Genomic DNA, 6,000 nt, shown 5'->3' with positions numbered 1-6,000 from the left:
ACAGGATACTTTGTTACAAAAACAGACCAAACCCAGCCAAACCAAACCAAATCCAACCAACCAACCAACCAAGCAAACAAAAGAACCGGCAAACACCCAGTAATGTTTATTGAGTGAGAGGCAGAAGTTGTAGAAGTTGTTTTTTGTTTGTTTTTTAGTTAATGTTAGTGATTTTACAGTGAAGAAGGACAGACTTGGGCATTGGGCACAAGCTTTTAATCTCAGGCAGAGGCAGGAGGATCTCTGTGAGTTAGAGGTCAGCCTGGTCTACAGAGCGAGTTTCAGGTCAGCCAGAGCTATATAATAGAGACATCTCTCTCAAAAAACAGAAACAGAAACAAACAAACAAAACAAAAAGGACAGGACCACAAACTCTCTGCTTTCACAGCCAAAGTCGGAAAGCAAAAAGCAGAGTGCAATGTGGGGAGCAGTAAATGGGTGTTGATCTGAGGGTTTTTGTTTTGTTTGTTTTACATTTTTTCTGTTTTGTATTTTTTTCTCAAGACAGAGTTTCTCTATGTAGCTTTGTAGGCTGTCCTGGAACTCACAGAGATCTGCCTGCCTCTGCCTCCCGATTAAAGGCTTGCGCCACCACCGTCGTTCAGTTTGAAGACTTTTTTTTGTTTGTTTTTTTGAGGCAGGGTTTCTCTGTATTGCTTTGGAGGCTGTCCTGGCACTCACTCTGTAGACCAGGCTGGCCTCGAACTCACAGAGATTCGTCTGCCTCTGCCCGCGGAGCGCTGGGATTAAAGGCGTGAGCCACCAATGCCTGGCCGAGGATTGTTTTTATGAGAAATTAGTACTGAATTGTATTAGAATTCCATTTCTTTCGGTTCTCCGAAAACGGAATCTGTCAAAGATATGCCCATTTTTCCAAACTAAACCAGTATCTTTATTCTAGTAGGAGTCAAAACCGTCTGTAGAAAGTACCAAAGTTTAGTCCTTTCCTCCGAATCTTTTTCTCTCCTTTCGATTTGGAGTACCTCATTGTTCATTCAGTTTAAGACATTTCGGAGCAGTACCTTACAGGCCGTGGGGGCAGAGGCTGGACTCTTTGGGGACTCCATAAGAATGCTGGCAATGGCAAAAGCGGCGGGACAGAGGCCGGGATAAAACAAAACCATCTAACACAGACACAGATACACTGGCGAGGTAAAGTAGGATGTAAGTAAAAAAGATGCAAGAGTAGAAGGATCCAGAGCTGATAAAGTGACAAGCTCAGAGGCAGCGCGAGACTCCGTTGGAGCGAGCGTAGGGACACTGCCTGGCCACTTGCCTGGTGGAACCAAAAGCCCTGTGGCCACGGGCCCGGCGGGCTGCGGGGGAGGAGGTGGGACCAGTTTCTCCGCTCAGGGCGCGACAGTGCTCGGGACACGGGCGGGGCGCGTCCCCCGCTCTAGGCAGGGCGTTGGGGCTGGTGACTCAGAGCTTTCCTCCGGGCCACGCCCTTCACCGGCCACGCCCCACCTCGTTAACCACGCCCTCCACTCCGTTGGCTCCACCCCGTGAGGAGGAGCCTCCCCCTCATCTCCGCCCCAGTCTCGGGGCGGGCCCGAGTCTGAGGAAGAGGAAGGGGACTAGGACAACGAGCGACGGGCGGCGGAGGACGCGGAGGAGGAAGGGGAGGCCGACCAACAAGATGGCCCCTGCTGCAGGAGCAGCCTCAGCAGCAGCAGGTGGGGGGCTGGAGGCGGCGCTGGCGGTGGCGGCTCCGGCCGTAGTCCCGCGGCCTGGGACAGAGTCAGAGTCGATGGTGGCAGCGGCGGCGGAGGCGGCTGCCGCGACGGTGGCGACGGCCGCAGGGACCCGGAGCTGAGAGGAGCTGCTGCTCGGACCAGCGCGGTGAGCAAGTGGCGGGCGGCAGCGTGGGGAGCGGGGCGGCCGCGGCTGAGAACAATAGGCAGCGGCGGCGGGGATGGGGCTGTCCTCACCCGCCCTGCGTCGGGGCCGGCCCCGGGGCTTGTCAGTGGCCGGCGTCCTTTAGGCCTCAGGCCTCCGCGTGCCGCCCGGAGGGCCTGCCCGGGAAGGTAGGCCGAGGGACCGCGCAGACACCGCCCTGGACGAAAGAGGGCTGGGGAGGCTGGGGCGGCTGGGGCGAGAGGGGTGAGGGTCCTAGGCTGGCCGGTTCCCGGTCCCCCCGAGGACAGCCGGCGGCGGAGAGTTGCTCGCTGGGAATGTTGTTTGGACCCCTGTCTGTGCGGTGGGGGAGGGAGAAAGCTCCTGTAAACAGCCGCCGCTCCTGCCTAGCTGCCAGGCGTGGCTGCTCCTTCCCCAGCCCCCTTCCTCGGCCAAGTGGGTTTTAGGGTGACGGTTTCCCTGGGGTTCCTGTAGATAAACCCTATTGGCCAAGACGAAACCATGTGCAGGTGCCTTTTTCAAAAAAACTTAAGTGCCACAACAACAACAAAAATACATAAAATACGGTTGTTGGTAAAGGATGGAGTAATAAGGGGTGGACCTTTCCTTAACATTATTCTAAACATCAGGTCTCTAAAAATCACTGGACTCACATCCCTGGTGAGGGTGAACTGAAACCAGGGCTCTTTTGAAGCAGCAATAATATAACTCTTGACATCCCAGAATAGTCTGAAACTGGAAACAAAGCCACTTACTGGCAACGCAGAGACAGATTAAGGTTTGAGCAGAACTTTTCTAACTAGCCGTTTTGAATTGTGTAAGGCAGAGGAAATAACATTAACCATTCTGATAAAGTGCCTATCTTCTGGAGGCACTTACTTAGGAGAGAAGTGGTTCATTTGTCCCCTTACGATTTCTTGTCTCATGTTCTCATATTTTCGCCAATTTGCCCTAAAAATTGCTGGATAGAAGCCTTTTTCTCTGTTTGAAAATTCATATTTAAAGCCTACTTTCTGATATTTCAGAAACTTTTAGCCTGGCATTGTGTTGCATGCCTGTAATCCTAGCACTCTGGAAGCCAACACAGAAAACAAAAAAACCAAATCAACCAGCCAAACACTAAACAGTTGAAACTTTTACTAATAATTAAAAAAAAAGAGAGACCGGGCGTTGGTGCCACATGCCTTTAATCCCAGCACTCGGGAGGCAGAGGCAGTCTGATCTCTGAGTTCGAGGCCAGCCTGGTCTACAGATAGAGTTCCAGGACAGCCTCCAAAACAATACAGAGAAACCGTGTCTCGAAAAACCAATAAATAAATAAATAAACTAAGTAAATAAAATAAAAAATAAAGAAAGAAAAGAAACAATTGTGACCTGTTTTAAGTAGCTAGGCTTAGGATGAGACAGACCTTTTATATTAGTATATTATACTGCAGTAATATCTTAAAACGTAAGTTAACTTTTTCTCCTAAACTTAATTTTTCAAGTTGTTTACTACATATAGTTTCAAGTAAGGGGTGGAGTGGGGTGAGTTCTGTTCCAGTTTCTATTGTGTATGCAGAAAATTATATGTAAAGCTTGAATGCATTCAAGAAGACTGATTAATATTCACTTGCAGGATCTATTAGGGGCTTTGTATTTGTTCCTTGAATTGTTTTGGAGACAGGGTCTTGCTGTAGTCTAGGCTGGGCAGGAATTAACAATCTTCCTGTCTTAGCATCTGAATGCTGGACTGAGTTAACATTCTTCTTTTCCTTTCTCTTTTATTTATTTATTTTTACTTTTGAGACAGAGTTTCTCTGTGTAGCCTTGGCTGTTCTGGAACATGGCCTCGAACTCAGAAATCCACCTGCCTCTGTCTTCTGAATGTTGGAATTAAAGGTGTTTGCCACCACTGCACAGCTAAGTTAAGTTTTTTTGTTTTGTTTTTGTTTTTTGAGACATGCTTTCTCTTATAGCTTTGGAGCCTGTCCTGGAACTCGCTTTATAGACCAGGCTGGCCTCAACCTCACAGAGATCCACCTGCCTCTGCCTCCTGAGCGCCTGGCTATGAATTAACATTCTTTTTTTTTTTTTTTTTTAAACGAGACAGGGTTTCTCTGTATTATTTTGGAGGCTGTCGGTCCAGCCCGGCCTCAAACTCACAGAGCTCTGCCTGCCTCTGCCTCCCGAGTGCTGGGATTAAAGGCATGGGCCACCACTGCCCGGCATGAATTAACAGAATTAACATTCTTAAAAGGAAGGTTGACCTGTACAAAGAAAATAGTGATTGATCGCTTTTGCCAATTTCTAGGGTAAATTCCTAATTAGAATTTATCTCTGTCATTGTTAGAAGCATTGTTCAGTAATTAGAAATTTAATTACTAGCTTCTATTTCTGCTGCAAGAATTGGTAGTAAAATAGCCGGGTGTTGGTGGCTCACAATCCCAGCACTTGGAGGCAGAGACAGGTGCAGGCAGATTTCTGTGAGTTCGAGGCCATCCTGGTGTACTGAGTGAGTTCCAGGACAGTCTCCAAAATAATAGAGAAATCCTGTCTCGAAAAACCAAAAAAAAAAAAAAAAAAAAAAGAAGAAAAAGAAAAAGGAAAAAAAGAATTGGTAGTAAATAACTATAAAACATGTAAATTGAGTCATCTTATTTAGGAATTGAGGTATAGTGTAGCAGATTCATATCAGTAACCTTATTTTATGCCTTAACATAGCATTGTTATGGATGATTTGATCTTTTGAATCATGGAGAAACAACTTTTTTTTTTTTTTTTTTCTTTCGAGACAGGGTTTCTCTGTGGCTTTGGAGGCTGTCCTAGAACTCCCTTGGTAGTCCAGGCTGGTCTCGAACTCACAGAGATCCGCCTGCCTCTGCCTCCCGAGTGCTGGGATTAAAGGCGTGCGCCACCAACGCCCGGCCGAGAAACAACTTTTACATTGCATGGTTACTGTTAATATGACTTGTGACTTTTAGAGGAGGTGGCTAAGAATTTCAGAATACTTTTATTTTTGTTGTTGAAGTCACATTGGTGGTTTTTCTTTTCATACTGAGTTTTGTTAGGCACAGAAAAGAGTATGTGTATATTGTAATGATACTAATGTTTATTTGTGGCTCTAAGCATATTGCAACAATTACATAATACTGATTTATGAGTTTGTAGATTTTAAGTTAGGAAAAAAACCTCATCAGGCATTGGTGGTGCCCACCTTTAATCCCAGCTCTCAGGAGGCAGAGACAGATCTCTGAATTCCAGACCAGCCTGGTCTACAAGTGCTAGTTCCAGGACAACCTCCAAAGCTACACAGAGAAACCTTACCTCTAAAAAACAAAACCAAAAAAACTCATTGTTTCATCAAGGATTTACTAATCTCATTTGATACATTTTTTCCTGAAAACAAAGGTCTTCAACTACTGAACCAGGGAGAGATGGCTCAGTGGGTAGTGCTTGCTGTGCAGGTGTGAGGACCTAAGTTCAAATCTCTAGCACTCAAGTAAAAATCATGGTATGATGTGCATGCCTGTAATCTCACTGTGGTGGGGACTGGACAGGAGGACCAGTGGAGTTTTCTGGTCACCAGCCTAGCTCCAGGTTTGCCGATAGACCCTGTCTCAAAGGAATAAAGCAGAGTGCTAGAGCAGCAGAGAGCTCCCATGGCTTCCTAATGAGCACTTGTCTGTGTGTTTTGTATCTGCATATGTACATGCACACCACACACACTAAAATCTTTTGGTTTTTAGAGACAGGGTTTCTCTGTGTAGCCCTGGCTGTCCTAGAACTTGCTTTGTAGACCAGGCTGGCCTTACACTTAACAGATTCACCTGCTTCTGCCTCCCAAGCACTGGGATTAAAGGCATGCATCACCACTGCCCAGCAAAATTTATGTATTTATTATTAATTTTTTATGGGTTTTCAAGACAGGGTTTCCCTGTGTAACAATACTGGCTGTCTTGGAAATCACTGAGATCTGTCTGCCTCTGCCTTCCAAGTGCTGGTATTAAAGGGATGCACCATCAACGCCTTATTTATTACGTTTTAAGATAGGGTCTTACTATGTAAGTTGACTTTCCTGGAGCTTGCTTTCCTAGAGGTTGGCTTTAAACTCCTGAGTGCTGGAATTAAAGGTTTGTACCACCGTGTCCAGCCTTTAGATTT

The 6,000-nt window shown here is 46.5% G+C and overlaps 1 protein-coding gene across 2 annotated transcripts in view; it reads left to right on the top strand.

The window, feature by feature from the left end:
* The first annotated feature begins 1,552 nt into the window (after nucleotides 1-1,552).
* Rc3h1 (ring finger and CCCH-type domains 1) overlaps nucleotides 1,553-6,000 on the top strand; it is a 76,073-nt gene continuing 71,625 nt past the window's right edge. For both annotated transcript variants that reach the window (XM_040737230.1, XM_040737229.1), the window contains exon 1: nucleotides 1,553-1,842. The gene's annotated coding sequence lies outside the window, so the exon portion shown is untranslated. The remainder of the gene's footprint in view (nucleotides 1,843-6,000) is intronic.

Source organism: Mesocricetus auratus, unplaced genomic scaffold (genome assembly GCF_017639785.1).
Source record: "Mesocricetus auratus isolate SY011 unplaced genomic scaffold, BCM_Maur_2.0 Super-Scaffold_100676, whole genome shotgun sequence".
In the NCBI taxonomy this organism is placed as follows: domain Eukaryota; kingdom Metazoa; phylum Chordata; class Mammalia; order Rodentia; family Cricetidae; genus Mesocricetus; species Mesocricetus auratus.
Note: the sequence above shows the minus strand (reverse complement) of the source record. Positions and strands in the feature narration are given on the sequence as shown.